Raw genomic sequence first — 26,008 nt, 5'->3', positions numbered from 1 at the left:
GTAAAATAGATAAAATAGAGAATACTGGTTCCTGAATAAAACAGAAGGTTCTACTCATGAACCCTCCCATTGGGAGCAGAAATCTTGGAAGGCTTTGCCTAAATCATTGATGATAACTGGGAAAGGAGAAGACAAAATGTTGTTTTCATGCATCTGGAGACAATCACTCATAAGTTTATATTTTCTGGATTAGAAATTCTTAAGGAGATCTAACTCATCCAAACCCAGGGTGGGTAACTTGTGATCTGGAAGAGCCAGTTTGTCTCTGATGACCTCAAATGGCCCTGGAGGTGCCTGACTCAGGTGGTGAGTGGAGGTGGCTGCCTTTGGAGGTGACAGGACAACTTGTGGGGGAGGCAAAGACATTTCAAAGTCCAAACTCAGTTTATTCATGAATTAGGTGTCCAAGTGCCCATCTCTGGAGTGCAAGGGCTTGATTCAGTCAGCTTAATGAGAGCTGCTGGAGATTTCTAATGATGTCTGCTGTGACCTCCTGGATCAGCAGCCAGGATACTCTAAATTGTCCTCATTTAACACCCAAAAATAAGGTTAGAGAGATCACCCCGAGGTTTCCATGGGCTGGGAAAGTGAACCATGGACATGACCACTGCACTCAGGTGAGAGAAATCCATGTTGGTCATGAGCCACTCTGTCACTTTATTTTGCAGACTGTCACAATTTGTTGAGTGTTCAGAGAAGGCACCATAAATGCTCCAGTGTGCTGGAGGTCATTGTTGAGCTGATCAGAATCTTGGTTATTAAAAGTAAGCAATAAACATAAAATTCACCAGGTTTCACACACGTTTCTGCAGTGAGCAAGGGCTGAATGCCTCCCAGCATAATATTTCATCTGAAGAAATGGCACCTGAGCATTTCTCCTCTTCTCTTTCTCCTCAGCATCCTGCCTTTGGAATCACATTCTGCCTGCTCAGCCTGTTCCTCTCCTGGGCTTCTGACCAGCTGATCATGTGGAAAGAGGAAAGCTTAATTGCTCTGACCTTGACAAAAGTATAAAAGCACAGGAAGAAAGGGATGAAAAAGGAGCCACGTTCTTCACTTGTTAGTGTCAATTCATAATAGTTTAAAAATGAGCTGAATTAAATTATTGTATTTAAAATGAGGGTTTTTTTTCATAATAATCTCTCTCAATAGAAACCTAAATGGAAGATATATGATTTTTCTTCTTCCTTTCTTTTTCCTAAAGCAGAAAATAATTTTTTTCCTTCCCAAACAAAGAAGTCTTATTGTGCTAAATCCTAACTAGCAGAAAACATCTATTGTGCTATGTGATTGCAGGTATTATCCTTTGTGTTTAAAAGATACAGATATGCTGAAAAAAGCAACAAGCTTCTAATTTAACTCTTTCCTGAGACCAAGATCCTCCATGTCTCTGAAAAAAGGGATTACAACATTTTGGTGCAGTCTGTTCACAGGCATGATGTGGATGGACGTGTCCCACCTCCTGCTGACCTCCAAATTGTGTCTGGGAATTGTGTGGGAAAAGGCAAGCTGACCTGACTGATGGGGAATTGTAACTTGGAGTTTTCCAGGATTTTTCACCCCAGATTCCATTCCTCCGATATGTTCCCAGCTGGTGCTGCTCCTCAGCAAAGACTCTCACAAGTCGTGTGTGGTTTGGTGGAGCTCATTGTGATTTACCCAAGTTTTTGCAGAGGATATTGTCATTGAAATATTCCCACCTGCACTGTCATGCTCTTGGCAATCTACTCCACTTGGTTAATTTTTTTAAATTGCCTTTTCACATAAATTTAATTGCAACAGCAGGAGAGCAGCCCCAGAGCTGGGACATCCTGCCTCCCCTTCCAACCCAGGCAGTTTCATCCTAAACACTGACATTGTTGGATTCACTCTTGGTTTTGTCTTGGACAGCCTATGAAGAGCATTTCAAAGAGTAATTTGTGTGCCATTAATATTCTATAAGATGACTCAGAGATGTAGAAGACTCAGCAGACAGCTGGAAACTGCAATTACCAAGCAAGCAAGCAAGGTGCTTGTCACCTCTGCCAGTGCCAGAGGTGGTACAGTGGGTCCTGGGATCAGGGTTTATTTGGGCTGTGCTGATATTTAGGTTTTCTGAGTGTATTTAGTATAAAAATACCCCCTTAAAATATAAATATTTTTGTATGTTCTGAATGTATATAACAGACTATATGCGGTAAATAAGAGCTAGAGAGACAAATTGTCACCAACACATCCATAAAAAAACCCCAGAAATAATGAACACCTCATTATATCCTTCTTCTGGGATGAGACACTCTGCAGATGCACACTCTGCTGTCTTCTCCTCTGAGTCCCCTGCCCTTTGCAGCCAGAATTTGGAATGCGTGGCTTCCCAGCAGCTCCAGTCCCCTGATCTCTCTGCTCCCAAGAGGGGACAATTTGTGCAAGGTGCACCCCTCACCTGCTCTGTTCTGCTTTTGAGCCTGTCCTCCCAATACCGAGACGTGGATACTGGGCAAATGCTTTTCCAGAGGAGCCTAGAAGTGTCCCTAGGAATCTTTCTCCTAGCAAGGTGACATTCCCTCCAGTTCTTTAAAGCAGCTCTGGAAATGTAGAAAGATAAGTTCTGCTGGGAGTCTTCCAGCAATTTCCCCAAAAGATCCAGCCTTTGGATCCTTTGGATCCCAGCTCCAAAGCCCTGAAGGTGTGATGGTCTGAGAGGCAGTGATGACATTGCTACTGCAACACTATTTTTTTATTCCTGGAGAAGTTTTATACAGTCAAGTACTGTGTGTCTATAATTTTCCCATTTCACCTCATTTACCCACTTGCAATTTATCAGCTCCTGTCTTGCAGTGTTCCTGCCTCTGGGCTCTCCTCATTCCTGCATGATGCTTTCTTAGCACAGCATGAGGAACCTTGGAAGGTGCAAGAGAAATAAACCAGTCAATCCATGGCACCACGTGGAGCCCTCTCCAGCCCTGTGGCCATGTGTGCTGCTCTCACGTTTTCACACCAGAGATTAGCACAATGTAAATGTGAGAAAGAAAAGCCTCATGCACAGTCACAGCTCTGAAAAATCCATCCTGTGAACTAATGAACAGCCTGGGTTTTATTTGGCTGACTGGAGTACAATCACTTGAAGCATTAAGCTTGTGAGGGGAAGTACAAGAGCATTTTTACTGCAGGGATCACTAATTACCCCACAGAAATGAGTGACCTTCCCTGGAGAGCAGCCCTCATCACTCTTTGTGTCTGATTAAGGTGAAACCTGGAAGTGGAACTGGGAGGTCTGACCCAGACATCTGATATGCCAGCTTTAGCCTAATTGCAGATGAAGTGATTAATTGAAGAATAGGGATTAAATTTTACATTAGGGATTAAATTTTACCGAGGGACTTTTTCTTGCCTGCCAAAGAGATACCTCCAGGACCTGTACAAGCAGGTGAACATGGATTTGTTTTTCTCTGGCAAGGGAAATCTGTTGCAGTCTGGAAGGTGGCAGAACACCTGAAAACTTTGTGCCTCCAGAGGAGAAAAGAAAGAGACCCTCTAGGTCTGAAGCTCAGGTCCCAGGGGCAATATGGGCTCAGCTTTACCCAGGCTGACTTATTTTCCTTCATAATTCTGACTTTCTGGGTCTGGAGCTCAGGTCCACAGATATTTTGGAGCACAGGACTGTGTCCATTTCCATGGATCTCAATGTAATTGATCAAGGTCTTCTTGGTGTTTCAAAGTATGTAAAGAGTGGCCTCAGAGATGGAGATTCCCTTTTTATAGGGAGCCACATGGAAAAGATGAGGGGTGATGGGTACAAGTTACTCCAGGAAAGATTCCAGTTGGACACAAGAGGAAACTTTTTCCTAATAAGAACTATCAGCCACTGGAATAATATCTCTCAGGGAGGTGGTAGATTCCCAGCACTGGACACTTTTGTGATTCTTTTGGACAGGGTGCTGGTCTGTCTTGTCTGGGTTATGCTTTTCCCAAGAAATATTGGACCAGATGATCCTTGAGGTGCCTTCCAGCCTGGTGTTTTGTGATTCTGTGATGTGTAGGTTGGGATGAGCTGCCCAGTTGGGGATTTCTTTGCTCTTTCACCCTTGTCCTGGGTGTGTCTAAGCTGTTCAGCCTTGTGCAGAGCTGCATGGATGTGGCTTTAGTGACCTGTAGGGAGCTTTATCTTTCTCTTTTCTCCTTTGGTGCTTTCCAAGCTGATGGAAGAATCGAGCTAAGAAGAGCTTGTGGGAGTGGGAGATTCTACAGCAAAACAAAGTTCAGTCTAAAAATATCTTCAGCCTAAGGATGGAGTATTTAATCCAGGTTTCAATGAACTCTCTCCGTGAGCTTCCCAGCCCCAGGCTGGTTTGCAGACAGAAGAGAAAGGGCTTTGTGTCCTCACACCTCCAAATGACTCATGAGACCAGTGACCACACCAGCTTCCCTCAGCACCTGCAGACAAGAGCAGCTCCAGCCATCAGAAAACCTGGTTATTTTTTGTTTGTTTCCCCAAGTTTCTGTTGCCTTCCTTCTGAGTCAACACTGACCCCAGACAAAAATAAACACGAAACATTTTGCTTTCTCCCCATCACTCAGACACATCACACTCCCAGACATCCATCTTCCTTTCCCTGGCAAGCATCCTGAATTCCATATGCACTTGGGACAGCAAGGAAGCCTTGTTTTTCTGCCAGATTTAGCAACTGGTTACAATCTGTGTGATTGCTCGAAATCACGTTGAGTTTTGAAGGCTGAGTAGCAGCTTGGAGGCATTTGCTCCTGGAGGAAACATCCTGTGCACCCAACAGTTTGTTTACTTTCTATAGACCCACCAGTTAATTTAATCAAAGTTATTTCTACTTCCAACTCTTTTTTTTTTTGGCCTATGAACCTTATTCCTGACAGCCCTTCTGTATTTCCCACTGCTAATTTTAGTCAGTGTTTTCCTAGGAAGGACTGGCTGTGCTAACAGAGGGTCAGCCTAGGCCAGGGACCCCTCACAGTGTCTGAATGCCAGTTTGGGTTTGGGGGAAGCACTTTACCTGTCCTAACAGGGTAAAGCCACAGCTCACAGCCCAGACAATGTGACACCTTAGCTCAGCTCAGGTTTAAAATATGTTTTGGCCAGAGATTTATTCCTTGATATTCTCCCTGGCTAAAGAGCAGCTATGGCTCCTGGATCTGCCATAAGGATAAAAAACCAGATGTTTGGCTTTGCCTCTTGGATTGTGCTCAGGCTCTGTGCACTGATCCCATGAACCAGCTGTGAACCTGTGGCTTTGTGTAATTTGGTGGATAGAGGGGGAGGAAAAGCAGAAGGAGATAAAAGATGGAGGAGTTTGATGGGGTTTATCAGCTGATGTGGTGAGCAAGATGGAAAGGGCTTCAGGGTGGCACTTATTTGTGGCCTGATAAAGGGAAAATCCCTGGGGATTCTACAGACTCCAGGATTTCCAGCAATTCAGATGGGAAGGGAGGAGGCTGCTCAGAAGGATGGACACTGTGCATGAAGGACAGGGGCAGGGAGGTGGTAGAGCAGATATTTGGCACCAAGCTGTGGAGCTCCAGTGACGGAAAGCAAAGCTGCTGTCCCAAATGATTGGGGTATGGAGGCATTCCACCATGGCAGGTGCACCCAATTCTACCTTTCCCTAAGGGGTCTGGGGTGGGGTTATCTCATGGAAAGCTTTAGGAGTCCCTCTGGCACAGCTGGGTGGCAGGAATTACTCCCAGGCACCAGACAGGACATTCTGGGGATGCCTTTTGCCATCTAGAGCTGAGTGGGGTTTTGCTTCTCCCTGAGACACCTGGCATTTGGAAGAGACTGGGGACCTGGGTGACAGACCAGCCACAATCTAACACCCTGTCTCAAACACGGGTACTTTTTTCCAGGATGAAAATACAGGGGGACACAAATCCTGAGTGAAGCATCCTATTGAGCTGGTGCTGTGCTAAAATCTGAGATGTATTTAGAGCACAGAGGGATGGATACAAAGACACTGCTGACATTTCTGAGAATTCTCTTTGAGAGCACCACCTCCAGACTGCAGGGTTTGGGGTTTTCAGCGGGTTACTCCTATCAAAGCAACCCCAAACCACATTCCTCTTTTGACTGCACTTCTTGAGGGCATTTTGCTGCTGTGGAGTCAGCATGGATCTCACACACAGCCAGGGACTGCCAGTGCAAGGATGTGCCCTCTAGGCCTTGCTCAGAAAAGTGACAACAGAGCATTTGGCTGAGGACCAGGTTTTCTAACAAGTCAGAAATGTGCTGACAGCCAGGGAGGTGAGACATATGGTCCCCCTTCCCTCCTTGTCTTCTTCAGTGTCACTTGGCTTTCCTGTGTGTTACAAAAGACTCATTGCAATCATAGGGTCAGAGATGGGCTTTATGTCAGACTCTCTTCCTCTCCTGATGCCACTTTTTGTTGTTGTTCAAGGCACTTTGTGCTGGAAAAATCCAGGGAAGGACAGGTGGAGTTCTCAGTGGCATTTATTTTGGCAGGGAGTTTCTCAGCAGTTATGCTGCTGGATGGGTGAGAAAGAATATCCCAGCAGGAGCTTATTAGTGGATTTCACTGTGTCAGTGTGAGGAATCACTTTGCTACCAACAGCCACCAGGCCCTGAAGGCTGGGATGTCAACTTTAGAAGTGTTCCTTCGTTGCAGCTGAGCACCCACCTGATTGTTCAGTGTCAGGGCGGGGTGAGCTGCCAATTTGCTGCAACAATAATTAAAAAATACAAAACAAAACCTTGCAGAAAAGAGTTGTGAACAGCATAAGGTTCTGTAAAGCAATGAGGTGTTTTTGAGCATCCTTTTCTGAGCTGGCTTGACATTTTTAGTGGGGTAACTGGCTCCTGATTGGACAGGGCGTGGGTGAAAGCTGCAGCAGGGATGAGATAATGCATTGCACAGCTTGTCAAATTTCCCCCGATGCCTGAGTCGAGTCAGGATGGGGGAGTGTGGGGCTTCATGTTTGGCTGGGCTTGTTTGCAAACACCTACTTGTGCGCTCTGAAACGCAATGAGAAAAACACTGGAGGAATTTTTGGGGGCTGAGAATCCAGGGAGCAGCTTGGATTCTCTTAAAGGGAACGGTGGGAAATGGCTCCAAGGGACACGGCGGCGCCTGTGCGCTCATTCTTGGGAAAGCTGCAGAGAACTGATTTACGAGGGTGTTTTGACATTGCAAACTCCTTGGAGAGCTCCTCAGCAGGCCTGAGAGGACGTGGAGAAGGAAATAGCTCTCTAGAAAGGGGAAAAGCTGGAGCCAGCATGACCTGCAGGGGAGCTCGGGTTATGAGAGGGCTTGCAAAGGCAGAGGAGATGTCAGGGCCCAGGGGTGCAGGAGCAGGGACATCACAGCCATGCTGGGTGTACATCAGGGTAGCACAGAGAGGAGGGGGACAGACAGACTGACCCTCCCCAGAACCTGCAGTGGCAGTTTCCAACCCACACAGGAAATTTCCCACAGCTGCTTTGTGGGTAACAAAAGCCCCTCAGGAGAGCAGCGGGTGGCTCACGGAGCTCTCTGGTCTGCAGAGAGGAAAACTTCCCCCAGAGCTGTGGAAATTTATCTTTGGTGGTTTCCTGGGGATCTGAGGTCTGTTAATGAGTTTTTCAAGGTGTTTGGAGAGGATGCCAACTAAGATTATCCTTAAGGAGGACTTACAGGTGTCTTTTTGGAGAGGCTAAAAGGGGACATGAGGGTTGGGAGCAAGAAGACCAATCCCTGCTTGAAGTTGCAGAACTTTGGCTTCTATATCTGCAAGAAAATGGGGGGAGAACAGAAGACTCCAGTCCCCACCAGGCCAATGCATCTGATGGCCCCTCAAGCACAGATTCTGCAAATCCAGCAAGGATTTCAGACTCAGAGGTAGAATGGGAACTAGAGAGCTTCTCAGTGGGAATAGAAACCTTCTCAAAGCTTTCATGGCATAAAACCAACCTGGGTAGGATGGATCTTTTCTCAGATTGCACTTCCTGGATTCTTTGAGCAGCTGCTGTCTCCTGGCAGATGTAAGAGAAGGATCAGGAGAAGAGATCCTGCAGCAGAAGATATCCAGCACTGTGAGGTGAAACCAGGTTAAGCAGAGACTCCATGATTGTTCTGCTTTGCCCTGGGGTTTTCGCAGAGGGAATAAACAGCTCCTGGATGTGTCAGGAATGTGACATGTCCAGCTTGAGAAAGGGATGCTCATAGGGAATGGCCTGCTCTCACTGAGGCATTTCCGAAGGGACAGAGGAATGGCTGCTTTCTGTACACACCTGTAATTTGTGTTGAAAATTTTCATTTCACTAGGTGCTCAGCAGTTCAATGCATTTATTTGGGTCCATTTACCTTGATTCTTTTTAGAACCTGATTTATTTTTCCATTCTGTAGGTTTAGCACTCACTCCAGACAGCTAAATGGGTGATGTGTCTGCTGCATAAACCAGATGAGCCAGTAAACCTTTTCCTTTGAAATTCTTCCTGTCTTTTCATAGCTGAACATCAAGACAAACCCAGTCTTTTGCCTCAGTGGGTGACTGCCTCATCTCATAATTTCTACGTGCTTTCATTGAGATCAGCTCCTGGACATCTCTGAGGAAGATCATTCCCTTGAGATTTCCAGGAAATCACAGCCTTGAGCAATTATTCCCTTGAGATTTCTAGGAAATGACAGCCTTGACTCAGTCTTCCTTTGAGATTTCCAGGAAATTACAACCTTGACCAAATCTTCCTTTGAGATGTCCAGGAAATCACAGCCTTGACCCATTCTTCCCTTGAGATTTCCAGGAAATCACAGTCTTGACCCATTCTTCCCTTGAGATTTCCAGGAAATCATAACCCTGACCCAATCTTCCCTTGAGATTTCCAGGAAATCACAGTCTTGACCCATTCTTCCCTTGAGATTTCCAGGAAATCACAGCCTTGACCCATTCTTCCTTTGAGATTTCCAGGAGATGTCCATGTTCCTGCTGTGGCTTCAGCTGGTGCCCCAGCCCAGGCTGTTCAAAGGACTAAAGCACAGCACAACTCCTCCATAATTTCCTTTCATGGTCCCTGTTTCCTACCCTGTTCCCATTCACATGGAAGGATAACACATACCCTGTCTATTTTTGTACGTCAGAACAAGGTGCTTGAACAAGCAGGATTTTCCACGCTGTGTTGGAGCTATTGCAAGCTACACAAATACTACTTTACTCCAAAAAAGCACTCACAGCTTGGGCAGGGATGGCCTCTGTGGGTGGGGAGTGAGTTTGTTAATTTTGGAAAGCTCCAGTTAAGAGCTACTTGTTGAATCCCAAATGTTTCTGCTGGGATTGCCAAGGGCTTGCCCTGCAAACTGTGGGTGTGCACGTGAGTTATATTGAACCAAAGCTGGCACAAAGCTAATTCTGGGCTCCTGATTCCTCCTCCACAGGAAAAAATGTCATGGAATGCAGACATCCATCACTGTTGGAAGGTGCAATGGTGCCACTGCTCTGTAGATGTCCCTGACCTGGGTGTTGGGGGCTCTTGGGTTATTTCAGGCACTTTGGCTGTCTCCATCAGCTCCTTCTCTTGCAGTGAAGAGGATTCTCTTGTCAAAGCTGTTTATCTCCTGCTGTTATAAAAATGAGTCAGGGAACAGTCTCAGAGGGTGGGGTGGGCTTGTGTTGTGGGTTTACTTTTGTGCCTGAAACACAAAGATTAGGCCAGTGCCTATCACAAGGCCCAGGAACACAGATCCAAGATGACATTCCCCTGTTGCCATGGCTGAGCATGGCTAGCAGACAGAAAGGTTGTTAAATGCTGGAATTAGAGAAATTTCTCTTGCTTTGACTCAGCTAACAATGTCATATTAAATCCAGAATGGCAATTTGAAGACGGATCAAAGCCTTATGACAGCTACCAGACTCTGATATAATACTTTTGTTGGAAAAAGTGGTGGAAGAAGCACAGCTGGCAGATTGGTGGATAATGGATTTAAAATTGCACATACTGTCAGACCTAAAGAGGCTGGGATTTTTGCTGAGAACTCTTGCCCTCTTTGTTTAGATCACAGTGTGTTGATGCTCCAGGGAAAATGTGTTTTCAGGAGCAGTTTCTCAGCTGCATCAAAGCACTCATAAACTGGAGATATTTAGCATGACTTTGATGCTTAGAGAGACTACCTAGAACAGAGGCTAGACAGTGTTAAAGGAATAAAGTAAGGATTTATTAAAAAGGCCTTCAAAGGATACACCTTGGGCAGCACAAGAGCATTGCTGTGGCTCTACCTAAGATGGATGCTGGGTCACAAGTTTTTACACTTTTATAAGGTTTGGTCCATTTCCATATTGGGGTTAATTGTCCAATTACAGCTCTAGGTTATGCAGTCCCATCCTCCCAGTTTGCTCTCCTCAATTCACTGTTGTTTATAGTTTTTGGGCCTGGAGCTGCAGTGGTATCCTTGGTTCTGGGGCTGGAAAAGGGTTGTTTTGTGTGACTGAACTGTGAAGAGAACTTGCTAACACTTTATAAGAAGTTCAAAGTTATATACCAATGCAGTACAGAATCTGGGAAATATGAAAGCTAAAACTTAAGGCATTGCCTTGAACTGGCAAAAAGAAGCCTTCAAGATTATTCTCTCCCCTTTTACTGTATCCTGCAGTCAGCAAAACATTTTGACACAAGAAAATTGCTGTTACTCATGGTTTTCTGGCTGCCCATGTGTAAAGCTGAGCTGTTTCAGACCAGGCCATGCTGTGGTGGTGGCCGCTGCTTTTAGCACAGGATTGCCCTCAATAAAAGCCTTGGGTCCTCAGCTGGGTTTGGAGCAGGTTGTGTGGAAAAAAGATCAGGCAGGATCCATCTGACATCCTATCGAGCCAGACTGAGAGAGCTGGGAATGTTCAGCTGGTGAGGAGAAGGCTCCAGGGAACCCTCAGAGCCCTTCCAGGGCCTAGAGGGGCTCCAGGAGAGATTTAGAGGGACTGGGGACAAGGCCTGGAGTGACAGGACAAGGACAACAGCTTCAAACTGAAAGAGGATAGGTTTGAGTAGATATCAGAAGATTTTTACAGTCAGGGTGGTGAGGCCTTGGCACAATTGCCCAGGGAAGCTGTGGCTGCCCCATCATTCCAGGCCAGGCCCCTGTGGCCATTCAAGGCCAGGCTAGATGGGGCAGGAGTAAAACCTCATCTCATTGAAGCTGTCTCTGCTCACTGACAGCCGGTTGGACTCTGTGACCTTTAAAGGTCGCCTCTACCTCCAGTTATTCTGTCATTCAATGGGTCTCTGTCTAAACCCAGAGCAGTCCCCCTCAGCTCATTTATTACCATCAGAGAGGAACAGACACTTGCAGAGGCCTAAAATTCTCTTTGAAATTCCTCTTTTAAATGAGTTAAGTCATACTGTGGCTGCCTGATGGTATTAACTGGCTCTCTATGGACCACAGAAGGAGCACAGGGCAATTTAATAGAGGACACTTCTCTACCTGGGTTCAGTGCCAGAAGGTGGATGGTGTGGATGCTCATGCAGGATTTCATTGCCAAACTGGACACAGAACTTCTGTCCAGAGTGGTATAAATGAATTACTTCTGATAGAGGCAGCTTTTCCAGTTAAACCACTCAAGCTTGACGTCTCAGGTTGCAAGATATAGCTGGGTGTGTATTCTATCACCATCTATCAGAGCTGGGGCAGTTCTCCTCTGTCCATGGGGCAGTTTTCTTTATCTCTCCCACAGCCAATCCTCCCTCCAGGAGATCTCTGCTGTCCATGGCCACTGAGTGTCCCTGCAGGGCTGATCAAATTCCAGCATCCCATGGGGAGATGCTCTGCCCAGGGCAGGAGCCAAGCATTCCTACCTGGATACAATCTGAGCCTGGAACAGCACAGCAGCCTTTGCCCACTGCATTCCCAGAGGAGCAGCTTTCTCCTGCCCTGCATTCCCAGGGGAAGAGCAGGCCCATCTCCAGCAGCCCTGGAGCTGCAGAGGAAAAGTGCAGCCTTGTGCAGGATCCCTGCTCCAGCAGAAGCACAGCTGGCACTGCAGGAGGGCTGAGCCCCCATGGGATGGGACTGTGCCACCACCCTGACACACAGGGGCTCAGCACCTCCTCTGACTGTGGCAGTGGTTTGTTTCCTTTTTTTGTACTATTACATTTGTATTTTTAGTTTTCCTAGTAAACAACTGTTTTTCTTGCTCCCATACCTTTGCCTGAGAGCCCCTTAATTTCAAAATTATAATAATTCAGAAGGAGGGGTTTACATTTTCCATTTCAAGGGAGTCTCCTGCCTTCCTTAGCAGACAGCTGTCTTTTCAAACCAAGACACTTGATCATGAAAAAGAGGACTTGTTGGTGCTGATTCAGGCAGCCCCAGCTTTTCCCTGCCTGTCAGGGCTGCACGTGGTGCTGCAGCAGCAGGGTTCAGCTGATGGATGTTAACCCTGTGCTCTTTCTCTCAACCCTGTTCTCTTTCTGTCAACCCACCTGACCAGCAAGGCAAAACCTGGGTCTGACCAGGCCAACACCCCATGGCTTGGTGTGCCTTGTCTCCAGGACTGGATTATCTCAGTGAGCTTTTTTTTTTTTTTTTTTTTTTTTTTTTACTATTTTATGCAATTTCATTTATCTATTTATTTATTTTGTTACTTTTGGGTGGTTTTTTTTTTTTTTTTTTTTTTTTTTTTTGTCTTCTCCCAAGTAACACTCTGAGAGAAAACATCATTATCTGGAGAAAACACCGTGTTTTCTCCAGATAATGAGTACCTTAATGTGACCTTACCTCTCTTACCTCCTAGTCACACAGAAATAATTTCTTTCAGTGAGAGCAGGGACTGGGAAGTGGAGTGGTTACAGTGCAGCAGAGCTGCCATGATTTTACATTGCATGGGCAAAAATTTCTGTGGTGCAAGTGGGGAGAAGTGACTCTGCAGAAGATCAGCCTTGCTCAGACTGTATTTCAATGTTTCCACACCAAATATCCTCCATTCCCAGGGAACGCAGTTCTTCACTATTTGGGGTAAGTGACTGTGACAGTCCAAAGCAGTGAGTGCCTCATCCAGGCAGAAACAGGTCCTTGAAATGCACAAGAGTCCAAAAAACCAGCAAAACTTCCCTCTCCTTGGAGAACCATGTTAGAGGTGATGAGGTGCTTGGGGACAAGGACAAATCACCTAAGATCACAGATCCTGCCAGATTTTGGCTCTTTGGGGCTAAGAGGGAAAGAAAAATGCCACGTGGAGGAGACTGAGTACACAGACACAGAAGTCCTGATTCAGTTGCCCAGACAGCATCTCCTGCTATTGGAGATGTTTAAGGACATGGTTTAGCAGTGGACCTGGCACTGATAGGTTTTTTGAACCTCAATTATTCTCCAGTTTGATGATTCTATGCCCCACCTGGGTTATCTCAGCTGGCTTTACCTGTCCCATCTCCCAGCTCCATGGAGAGATCTCCAGTACCCTGGGGTATTGTGGAAACCCAGAGCACTGGGAATATTTCTCTGTCTGCTCTGGGGTGCCCTGACCCCCCAGGGGAGCTCTGACTCTGACCCTCATTCATGGAGAAAGTTTCCTCGACTTCAAAATAGACCAGAATCCACAGAAATGTGAAATAGATTATAGAGAGCAGTGTAGGTGTGTCACTTGGTGAGAAATTTAGGTTTTTGGGATTTTTAGTATGTTGTGGATGGAAGCAAGATGGAGAGCACAGGGTGCTGTCCTGGGTTTCTTCTTCATGCTGCTTCTTCCTTCTTCTTCATGGGTTTGGGTGGCATTTTGTAATTGGGCAGAAAAGTCCACACTGGGGCTCTTTGGGATCAGTTATTGGGTTAAAAGGGAAAATAATCTAGGTGTCAGTTCTTAATTGGACAGTTTAGTCTTAAAAGACCTTGGAACAAGAGATTGTAGCCATTTTGTGCCTTCCAATGAAAAGCTGAACTCACAGTAGTGAGACTGTTTTACTGTTAAGAAATAATAAACACCTGAGTAAAACATGAAAATACCATCTCAAGTGCCTTCAATCCAGACCCAGAGAAACCAACAACTGGAACCACCACAGGGTATTTCAGATCCAAAGAGTTCCCAGTTCCAGGAGGGAATTCAGCTCAGGATAAGTCACCTGCAATACAGAGATCATCTCAGATCTCTCCACAGACATTGCTTTTCTCCAGTAAGACACCAGAAATCTCAGAATCCTGGGATGAGGCAGGACACACCTCTAAATCTCAGTGTACTTTCTCTTCTATGACCTCAGTTCCAGTAGAATCTGCCCTTTGATTAATCTGTCCAAAACATGATCTCTTGGGATGTTTTATTTCTTCATTTTTTATATATATTTTCAAACAGCCTTGAGCACTCTCTATTTATAGACAGAAAAGTGCCTCAAGCACAAGGTACAGTCTCTAGTGGTGCTATTCACAATAAATAACCTGCATTAATCAGAGATGAAATACAAGGTCACCTCTTTGTTCTGACTTTTTCTTCTTTAATTTGGCTTCACTCCACACTCTGATGCTTCTTACAAATAAAAAAAAAAGAAGAAATATTAAAAAATAAGAGGTGCTTGAGTTTCTGTGATGCTCGCTTGTGTTATGCTTTGACTCTTCTGGCCCAGGAGAAGGAATGATGGAGAGAGGAATTCCTGCAGTGGTACCTCCATCTCCATGGCCTCACCAGGAACATTTAAAATCCTAGAATTCCAGAATGGTTTGGGTTGGAAGAGACCTTAAAAACCATCCAGTTCCAATGCCCTGCCATGGCCAGGGACACCTTCCACTGTCCCAGGCTGCTCCAAGCCCTCTCCCACCTGGCATTTTCTTATGGCTTTTTCTTATCCCTGTAGGGGAGACCTGTGTGCTCTGTGTTTCATTGGTGCCTCAGGTAGGTGGATATGCAGATAAGGGAGGAGGCAGCCCCAAAAGAGCACCAAATTGCTTTGTTTTGCTGGAGCATGGGGTGGAAGTACAAAAAAAAAAAAAAAAAAAAAAAAAAAAAAAAACAAAAAAAAAAAAACAACCAAAAAAATACCTGAGTATTTTCTTTTCTATTCTATTTCATTTCATATCATCTATCCCTCCAGAAGAAGATATTTCTTCTCTCTCTTTAGTTAGTAGTTGCTTTACCCCTATTGTTTCCATTGAGGACAGATTAAAAAAAATTTTTTTCTATATATACTTTTCCCCACATAGAATTTCTGCATAACATGCATATTGCAATGTTCAAGTTGGCAAAATGGATTTTGTAGTGACAGTCTGATTCAGGAGCTGATTTCTCCTAAAAGGATGATAATGATATCATTAGCAGTTTTCTCCTTCCACTTACACCTCTTGGATCCTAAAGGAGCTCCATGGAAAACAATAGATGTGATTCAACATCACATTAGACCAAAATAAAAGTGAAGCCCCAGTGAAACAATCCAGGTGGATTTAAGCAGGTTCAGAATGTGGATAATTTCTGTGCTGAGGGAATTCATATATAAAATAAGAGGGGAATAAAAGGGGAATTCATCTCCCCTGTGCCTGTGAGAGGACAGGTGAGTTGTGGTCTCAGTGCCTGTTCCTCTCCCTTTACTGAGTGAGAAGCTCAAAGGCTCATTCCTACATCCTGGATGTCCCACATGAGCTGGGATGGCTCCTTTCATCCAGCACCAGAGGTTGTGTCCTCATTGTACCTTGAGCAGCTGTTGGAGTTTCTCATCTACAGGGCAAGGCCATGTCCAAAAATAACACAAAATGGGGTTAAAGTGACTGATTTGAGTTTATTCTATCCATAAAGGACAAAAAGAAAGAGGAAATCAAGGCACTTGCGGGGGAGCACTAAGACATTTTGAATGAAGACAGCAAGATCTGCACTTCAAATTTATTTAGGGTTTTATTTCAATATTAACCAGATTCTCCTGGCCAAGGTTTTAATTATGACGGTTAAATTACAGAGTAACCATGGATTAAAAATGAGACCTTGAATTTTCTGATCAAATTCTAGAAAGTAGCAAGCACTTGAAAGAAGAGCTGACTAATGGAACTCATTAGTTTTGTAAACTCTCAAGGGATAAAAGCTATGAATACCAAAAGTTAATTTGCTATAACATTCCTGACATTGCCCATTTTTGCATGTTTTTTTTTAAATTGTTTTTAATCTTGGAAATAATTTTTGGTTCCAAAGTCTGGCTTAATATTCATTAAAAACTATAGAAGTGATAAAGGTTTAGAAGATAAAAGTGATAAAAGTTTAGAAGACTAACACCAAAAAGAAATTTGTTTTTCCAACAAGAAAACATTTTAAAATGTTTTCTTCCACTTTTTCCCTCCCTTTGAGGTGGTCCTGGTGAAGTTCACTTGTGCTTATGATGCAATGACAGATTTCCAGTGAACTCTTGATGGACAGAGCTGCTGTAGCCAAGGGAATGGAAAGGATTTCAGGTTTTGCTTTCTCCCTTCTGATGTGGCTGAGAGTGATAACCACCCGTTGTGGCAGCAGGAATAATTCTGCCATCAGCCTGGAATGATTGGGGTTTGGTTTGGTTCAGCCACGAAGTGGTGCCTGAGAGTGGGAATGTCTTAATAAAAGCTGCTTGAGAAGATTCATAGTTTTTATCTCAAAGTGTCCCTGTTTCTGATCTCTCCCATGTGCTAAGAACAAGGGCTGGAGGAAAATGTCTGAGATCTCGTCCAGGGGCGAACTTTTGACAAAGGAGGACTTTCCATAATAAGGGTACACTTTTCTGGAAAAGCAAACATTGCTGGGAGCTTTTTAAAACCCTGGCATGAACTTCCTGCAAGAGCTCAGGTCTCCACAATTCTCACCCAGCCTGCTCCCAGCCTTGGGGATATGGAAGTGCTTTGAGGCTGCTTAAAAATCAGCCACTGCTACCTGCACACCCCCTGTGCCAGGAACGGCACAAAGAAAACAAGAGTAGAAAATGTTCCAATTAATGCCTCCTTCATCACTGTCACAGAATCATGGAATGATTTGGGTTGAGAGGGACATCAAAGCTCATCCAGTTCCACCCCTGCCATGGGCAGGGACACCTTCCACTATCCCAGGTTGCTCTAAGCCCTGACCAGCCTGGCCTTGAGCTTCTGTGGGTAAATTATTTGAGTCTGAAAAACCTGTTGATGGAGCCATTATATAGATATTTAATCATATATTCCTGATCAGTAGAGAAAGGAAAAAAAATCTGGAAAAAGCTGGGATGTGAGGATCCTAGATCTCTTCCATCTCAGACTTGGGCACCTGCTGAAAGCTCCTGATTGCTGTTGTGAAGTTAGAGAAGTATGAAATGGCCATGAGTCAGTTGCACTCACTGATTTCTCCAAACACTACAAATAAAACATGCATCTGTGAAAAAGGCAGAAGAGAGGTTTTTAGCTTTCCTGTGTCTGACTCTAAAATGCCACTGCCTGTGCATTTACTAATTCATGTCAAACCTTGAATAATTCCCTTTTAATTTTATGCTGAGCACTAATGTGAGCAGCTAATTTTTCTTTACTTACAGTGAATTTGTGCTGGAAAAATATGAGCTCATAATGACTCTTGATCCAAGCTGTGTATGAATTAACTAATAAACCACAACAGAAGACTGGAGATAAATCATGTTTGGCACCATGTGAAACTCTGCCTTGTTTACCTTCTTGTTCATGAAGGAGGCAATTAAATTCACTGAAAACTGCAAGATCTCTTCTGCAAAATGTGGAAAAATGGCAGAAATTCTCTGGTGAGCCAGAGGATCTGACATGTAAAAGGCATTATTAAAGGGTATTAAAAAAGAGTATTAAAACCACTTCCAAATTTTCTGGCAAGGGTGGGGACACCTTCCACCATCCCAGGCTGCTCCAAGCCCCATCCATCCTGGCCTTGGACACTTCCAAGGATCCAGGGGCAGCCACGGCTTCTCTGGGCACCCTGTGCCAGGGTTCCCCACCTCCAGAGGGAAGAATTTCTTCCCAATATCCCATCTAACCCTGCCCTCTGCCAGTTTGAAGCCATTCCCCTGTGTGCAAGCTCTGGCTGGGCAGCCAGGAGCCATCCCCCATCCCCAGATTTATCACAGGGCTGAGCTCTCCCAGCACTGCTGGGGATGGCAGCACTGCCTGCTCCCATCTCCACAGAGGGAATTCCTTCCAGCTGCCCACCAGCCACGTGCCTGCCCCAGGGGTAATAGCACATCCCAGTCCCAAAGCTGAGTCAGGAAAGCCTCAGGGTTGCTTTTGATGGATTTTTCTTCCTTCAGCTCTGCAGCCAAGACCTGCAGTTCTGCTGTGAAAAACTCCTCTGTGACTTGGGAATGTTTTCCTTGGCTCTTTGTGTGCGTTACAATTATTTTATAGCTTTTGCTGTCTCTATTTTATTTTCTTTTACCCCTCTCAGATTAATCCTACCAGAAAACAGGGAATGTAGAAAACACACATGGGGATAGCTCATCCTGGTTGTCCTTCTCAGTGAGGTGGATCCTGATGGAGAGGTGGGAGCTTCACCTTCCCTTGGAGAGGCAGGAATTGAGGTGTTGGTACTTTCTCCTGCAGCAGATTTGAAATTTCTCCTTAGGGACAGAGGTGGGCCAGGAATACTGAGGAGTTGTCAAAAAGCAAAAAGATATTTGGGAAACCCACACCTTTTGAAAGCCTATTTTGAATCCCACAGAGCAAATGTTCCCCGTGTGGAAACAGATGCACATTTGGCATCACCTCTGCAGGGTTTGAGGTGAGTCTTTGTCCTGGTTTGAAAAGACAGGTGTCTGCTAAGGAAGGCAGGAGACTCCCCTGAAATGGAAAATGTAAACCCCCTCCCTCTGAATTATTGTAATTTTGAAATTAAGGGGCTCTCAGGCAAAGCTACAGGAGCAGGAATAACAGTTCTTTATTAGGAAAAACTAAAAATACAAATGCAATAGCATAAAAAAGAAAACAAACCACTGCCAGAGTCAGAGCAGGAGCTGATCCCTGTGTGTCAGGGTGGTGGCACAGTCCCATCCCATGGGGGCTCAGCCCTCCTGCAGTGCCAGCTGTGCTTCTGCTGGAGCAGGGATCCTGCACAAGGCTGCAGTTTTCCTCTGCAGCTCCAGGGCTGCTGGAGATGGGCCTGCTCTTCCTCTGGCAATGCAGGGCAGGAGAAAGCTGCTCCTCTGGGAATGCAGTGGGCAAAGGCTGCTGTGCTGTTCCAGGCTCAGATTGTATCCAGGTAGGAATGCTTGGCTCCTGCCCTGGGCGGAGCATCTCCCCATGGGATGCTGGAATTTGATCAGCCCTGCAGGGACACTCAGTGGCTATGGACAGCAGAGATCTCCTGGAGGGAGGATTGGCTGTGGGAGAGATAAAGAAAAAACTGCCCCACGAACAGAGAGAACTGCCCCAGCTCTGACAGATGGGGATAGAATACACAGCCCCACTAACATCTTTCAACCTAAGAAAGTCTTCCACCTGATTCTGGATGCAGATGTTAATCTGGTCCTGGCAAACAAAACATCCCCATTTCAGCAGTGACACAGATGAGACGTATGTGCCTACTCCACTGGTACACACTGCTGTGCCAATAAAACTGCCTGTGAGCAGCAAAACAACCGAGCTGAGACAGTTTGATTGTTCAGGCTGTTGATTCATTTCTCAACAACTGATGAATAACACCCCCCAAAAAAATGCTGATGTGTGAGTGACAGGGAAAAGCATGTGATCCTCACTTGCTGAACTTGGGACCAGGAGGTCTGATGAGTTTGGTTTCTAATTGTCTCTGACTGCCCAGCGTTTCAGCTCTGTGATGCAGCTGGGGCTGCTGCAATCATTTCACAAGGAGCCTGTCCCACGTGGACCACAAACATCTCGTGGCTGGGAGCTCCTGTCACTGCAGAAGTGTGAGAAAGTGATTTATGGAAGGAGCTGTGGGGCTGCACAGGCTCAAGGCTTTCCTCCCAGTCCCTGGGAGCACAGAGAGCTGGAGAGGCTGCAGATTGGAGCTGTTTGGTTTTACATCCCTGCCTTTATGAGTTCAGCAGGGGAGGGAACTGCGTGGTTCCTGAAGATTTATGATGTTGGCAGCTTCGAGAAAATGTTTTTATGCAACTTTTTCTCTTTTTTTGCTTTGCAAGCAACTTCCCAATGCTTGTCAGTGCTGAGCAAAGCAAGTATGTGCACATATTGAAAGGCTGTGAACACCAAGAAGGGGAAAACCATGAGGATGAGAGAGGCAGCTGCTGTAAGCATGTGAAGGTGAGCCTGGAGCACAGCACAAATGTGGAGGAATATTGCTGGGCACAGATATTTCTCAGTGAGTGTGTAAAACATGCAAAATGAGTAATTTTATTAAAAGGAGAAAATGCTCATCAGCAAAGCTGAAACAAAACCTTCAAGCAAACTTAGTGGATGCTTGTGTTGAGCTACTTTGTGCAGACAATGCACCTTCATGCACAGGATGTAGCTCAGGACCAGTGGAATCATCACTCTCCTACTCCAAACCCAGGACTGAGCATTTTCCTGCTGTGGAAGGTGTCCTGCCCATGGCAGGGGCTGGAATGAGATGATCTGTAAGGTCACTTCCAACCCAGACCATTCTGTGCTTCAGTGGATCTGTGATATTTGCAGAAAATCTGTCAGAAATATGTCAAAGAAGTTCATATACACTGAAAAGCACACAAGCACGTGTGAGGGTATTCATAAAATCAGTTGAGTCTCACATATTTGCAACAGAAATCCACGGGTACAGCAGGTTTCAGATGTGGATTGAGTTGTGCAAACCTGTCGGTTTGTCATGGGGTTTTATGCATTTTGGTGTTTCACATTGCAAAAAGAGCCCACACTGTGTGAGCTGCTCTGTGGACAGGCACTGAGGGACGTGTGCACCCCAAAGGGGCAATTGTATGATTCTGTGATTTGTGTTTGGGTTTTTTCTCCAAAAGCTTATCCAGTCCTGTGGGAAATGCAAGCAGAGAGAGCTCCCAAGGCCTTGAGCATACAAGCTCAGAGATGGAGATGGAGATGGATAGAGATACAGTGTTTGACCTAAGACCTTGGGGAAGGCTTGGAGCTTTAGAATAGACTAGTGAAACAAACAAAATAAGAATAGATTGGTAGTTTAAGTTTAGCAAGTAGAAATATGCCTCATATAAGAAAATAAATAGGTTACGCAAGATAGTAATTAGTTATACTTGTATAGAACTATAAATTAATTATTAATTAATTAAAATTTAATTATACTTCTCTAGAACTCTAGAACTATTTAGTTCTATTGTTAGAAAATTAAAGTCTAAAAATAGAACTTTGTAGAGTTGGTAAAAAGTAAAAGATACAGAAATAAGTTTCTAGAGTTATGACTGGATATAAAAAGACACATTGCAGCAAATTGTGTAAAATGTGGCAATTAGCAATTGGCTATGCAGATGAGAGTGAGCTTTGTGGAAGCAGCTGATTGGACAAGAAATTTATACAAGACATTGTAACTAGAATTATGAGGGCTTCTGATGTGATGGCTTTGGATGTAACAACCTTACAGGCTCACCCTTCCATGAGACTGATTTTGCAGCAAACTATAACCATCTTTTGAACGCCTCTTTCTGCATCCCAAACATGACAATTCTGTTAAAAAGAAGGATTCTTTAATCCTTAGACTTGATCTTTCTGAAGTGCCTGAGCACAGGTACCTGCTCAGGGCTCTGACCAACCTGACCTGGTTGAAGATGTCCCTGCTCAGTGCAGGGGGTTGGGCCAGATCACCTTTAAAGGTCCTTTCCAACCCAAATTATCCTTTTGATTTACAAAACTGAGGCCAGTCCCTTCCTGGCTGCTGCACAGGGAGCCTTGCAGGGAGGCATAAACCCATGGCAACCTCAGATGCCCTGGTGGGCTGCTCTGCTTTGCTGCACTCAGAGCCAGCGTTCCTGCCCTGCTAGGCACAGCAATCCCTGTTTCCCACGTGCCAGGGATCCCTGCTGAGCCACGATCCCTGGGCTGCCTCTGCTGGTCCACTGGCCCCTGGCTGAACTGCTGGGCTGGAAGTCAGCAACCAGCAAAGGTCAGAATGAGTCAACCACCAAATCCCAGGCAAGCCTTGCAGGATTTCTACTGTGGAATTGCACTTTTGGGCTGGCTGTGGCTGGCCAGGGTTAGGATGAGCTGGGTTAACCACTATTCCCAGCTCATCAGCACTGTGCCAGTGATGAACAGAACCCTGCTGGACCCTGAGGACACCCCTGCAGGGCGCTGGTGCTGCTCCCTGTGCCCTCACCCTGCAATTTGTCATTCTGCCACCTCGGCAGGCTGAACCACTCATTCGACACGTGCCAATCAGGAGAGTGCAATTAATTGGTTCAGCCTCTGACAGGAGCCCTTGCAGCCCTCGAGTGCAGAGGGGAGATGAGTCAGGAGGTAATTTCACAGCCCTTGGACAGGGCTGAGCACACACAGCCCTCCTGGAGGCTGGCAGGCTCCTTAGCATCTGGGAAACTCATTAAAGTTGGAGGAGTTCTGTCACCCTGTTCTTCTGAGTTCTTCTAAGCCTTCTGATGTTTACATTCTTGTAACTAACTTTTTAACGCACTTTATGTAAATAATGAATTGTTTTGCATTTTTTTCTGGAGGAGGAGAAATTCGATGGACTGTTGGGTTTGTCCAGTGTCATTGGAGAGGTGGCACTGTCACCCTCCAATCCACTGTCACTTTTGAAAATCTGTAAATGTTGGAGTCAGAAATTAAACCTCCCTTCTTTTCACCTTAAAGATTCCAGTGTCCACATAACTTTATTTCGTGTCCTATAGCAACAGAGTTCTTTAAAGCTTTGGCCCCTCAGAGCACAAGGTCCCTACAGCACTGCTCTGTGGTAATTACACCAACCAGAAGAATTTGCTTTCTCCTGCACTAATTAGCAAGTGGAGAAACTTAAGAAACCAGAACCCAGCAGGATTGTCCAGGTGACCCAGGTTTTTGTTTTAATTACATATTTTACCATCAGTAAATTTATAGATATTATCTCTTTTCTAAAAGTTTCTCATGAGATGCTTCTTCCAGCTCTGTGGAAGAGATATATGAGAAAAGGAATGAAGTGAATGAATCTATGAAAATTTTAAGGATTTATGTGAAACCTTCACACTCATGAACCTACAATATCCTTTCCATATAGGGATACCCAGTACTCAGAGGATTGTAATCCCAAAATTGCTATTTTTTCTCCCCATGGACTAAGAGAAGAGCTTTGTGGTGGCTGTCTGCAGGAGTAGGTAGCAATGAAACCATGAGTCTGACCAGAGACCAGGGTGGCCAGAGCATGGCCTGTCCCTTCACAGCCCCTGCCCCACACTGTCCTGAGTGACTCCATCTCAGCACTCAAACCACATTTTCCACCCCAGAGCCATTTGGGGTTGAACACGACCTTCTCTCACTGCAGAGCACATCCCCAGGGGTGTGATGGTGTGATGGTGTGCTGGAAGCTGGAGCTGTGGATTCCACACCCCGTGCTCAGGCCCCAATCCTCTGGCTGTCCTGCACATGTTCAGTGATGGAACCCAAACCCAGTCCTAAAGCACTGCATCCCAGTAACTGCTGGCTCCACTGCAAGCTGGAACTGGGCATTTATTGCAAAGGAGAAGGGGGAAAAAAGATTTAAATAGTGTCAGAGGGAAGCAATTAGGCCAGATCCAAAGTCAGCTTACACTTGTGCCCCACTCCAGTTGGCACACACATGATCTGCAGTGCTCAGCACTGCAAACATTTTCCTGGAAGAGCCTTGGAGAGTCTTGTTTCAAGCACTTGAGTGCTCACAGTCATTCATTTCCATAACGACTCACTGAACACAAGCAGCTTTGTTTTCCTCCTGCGCAATAAGCTATAAATCCAGAGTAATTTGATACATTTTCTTCAAATGCACAGGGGGCCACGGACACACGTGTGCATGAACACACACACAGACACACACGTGCAGAGATGCTGTCACTCCAACAGATCCACCGCCGTTTTCCTGGCACTGATGAGCTGAGACTGTTCCTGCTGATCCAAAAGCTACATCTGAATCATCCCAGACTTGTGCCATAAATGGTTATTTTGTTGAAAGGGATACACGGCTTTAAAAGGCATCACAAAGTAAAGAGGAGAGTTTTCCCTAAAGAGTGTGACTTTATTCATCTTTGCCTTTCTGCCAGGAGACAGCAAAGGATGATTCTTTTGAAGAGAGGAGACACGAGTCTGTTTTCAAAACCCCTGAGCTGCACATGCTAAAAAAGGCCAAACTTTGATCATGTTCATTCTTCTCTTGTCTTAGAGGCATGACTGACAATACCAGTACTAGGAGGATGGCATAATCCAGGTTGTAAGGCAGCTCAGGAGGTCTCCAGTCCAAACCCCCTACTCACAGCAGGCTCAGGATGTTGCTCAGGGCTTTACCCATTTGGGTCTTGAAAAATCTCTAAAGAATCTCCCAAACTCACTGAGAAACCTCTCCCACTGCTTAACTGTCTTTATGAGGAAAAACTTGCTCCTTTCTCCATCTTATCTGGCCCTTTTTTGTTACAGTTTGTTTGTTCCTCCTGTCTCAAACCACTGTGAAGGGCTTGGGTCTGTCAGCAACTTTGAGGTACTGGCAGGCTGTTGTTAGCTCCATCCAAAATCCTTTCCTCATTTTGAATCAGGTCTTTTTGCAGCTCTGCACACAGAGAGCGCTCCAGACCTGAGCATCTTGGTGTCCCTGTGGCTGATCTTGCTTTAGTTTATTAATATCTCCTGTACTGGGGTCACCAAACTGGGCACAGCATCTGGCTGTGGTCTAAGGAGTGCAAAGTAGAAGGGAATAATCATTTCCTCCAAAACATCCCCGAGCTTTGCTGCCAGGTCACACGCCTGGTTTGGGTTGATTTCAGCATCCATGAGCTCCCTGGGTGCTTTTCCACACTGCTGCTCCTCAGCCAAGTCCTCACCTTCAGGAGAGGCCACACGTGGCCAAGGAACTCCCCTTTGCTGCCCAAGACATCTGGGGAACATCTCAGCAGCTCTGCTCACAGGTATCCTGGATAACCACCAAACCATTGATTCACTGTTAAAAGGCAAGATCAACATCACTCAGTGCAAATTCAGAAATATTTGTTTTCTTGACATGAGGGTGTGTGGCTCACCTCCAGCATTTTTATCAAGGGCTACCCAGGGAAAATAGAAGTTCTTGCTTATCTGTTTTGCTCCCAGGTGTTTTTCTCCTGGGCTGATTTCCAAAGAGCTAAACTCAAATTAATCCATTTCTGAGCAGCCCCATGCCTTGGGATGTCATCAGCAGCTACCTTGGCCAGTGTTCCCAGGAAAGGTGAGCATTTTGTCATCCAGCTTGGATGTGCCAAAGGCTGTTGGTGACAGATGTTAGCTGTTCACCTCTGGGACCAGACAGTGCAGCAGAGACAGAAGCAGCACAATTGCTGTCAGGAAAGTGAACTCTGAACTTCTTCCAAAGTCCTGGGCATGAGAGCTTGCAGAGTCTAAAAGGTTATTTTAATTTTCTTCAAGCTGCACAATTTCCTTGGGTAGGTACCAAGTGCAGTGGGAGATCAGCCACCTGACTTACTAAGACACAAACCAAATTTAACTGTCTTCACCTATTTATTGTCTTAAATGTTCAGGGAATATGACTGTAAGTGTAACTAGGGACATTGCAGCAGTAGCCCAAAACACTGGCACAAAGTGGATCCCCTGGCACTGACACATTCCAGTGGTTCACTGAGGTAAAATCTAACCTCCAAAAGACCCCAAAGTTAACCATTAGTTCACTGCTTCAACTGCCAAGTTTCTTCTCTACTCAGACCTGCTCCATGTCTGGATGTCTGCTACACTCCTGGCAGCACCACTAACCTGCAATTTCAGACAGAATCTGCTGCTTTGCAAATCCCTTTTTCATCCCAGCATGGCCCAGAGCCAGAGCAAACACACAGATACTCACTGTACATGTTTTTAACCTGTAGGTGTGTTTCTCCCTTCAAACACAGGATGCCAGGGGCTGTGCATTGCTACTGGGATGAATAAAAGCACTGACCTGCTCCTCTCCCATCAGGCACTCAAATCTCCTTCCTCCCTCTGTTATCTCTTCGAGGCACATGAATTCAAATGAGTTAGGAGAGGGAAAAGTTACAAAATGTTGTTTA

General features: G+C 45.4%; 1 long non-coding RNA gene across 1 annotated transcript; it reads right to left on the bottom strand.

Annotated features, from left to right (window-relative positions):
* Positions 1 to 365: 365 nt before the first annotated feature.
* Positions 366 to 8,714, bottom strand: LOC135301671 (uncharacterized). Its single transcript, XR_010363438.1, has 2 exons — positions 2,790 to 8,714; positions 366 to 998 (listed from the first exon to the last, which is right to left on the bottom strand). It is a non-coding gene; the product is annotated as an uncharacterized LOC135301671 (long non-coding RNA).
* Positions 8,715 to 26,008: the final 17,294 nt, after the last annotated feature.

This window comes from Passer domesticus, chromosome 1, assembly GCF_036417665.1.
Source record: "Passer domesticus isolate bPasDom1 chromosome 1, bPasDom1.hap1, whole genome shotgun sequence".
NCBI classification, from domain to species: domain Eukaryota; kingdom Metazoa; phylum Chordata; class Aves; order Passeriformes; family Passeridae; genus Passer; species Passer domesticus.
This window is presented reverse-complemented; position numbering and strand designations above follow the sequence as displayed.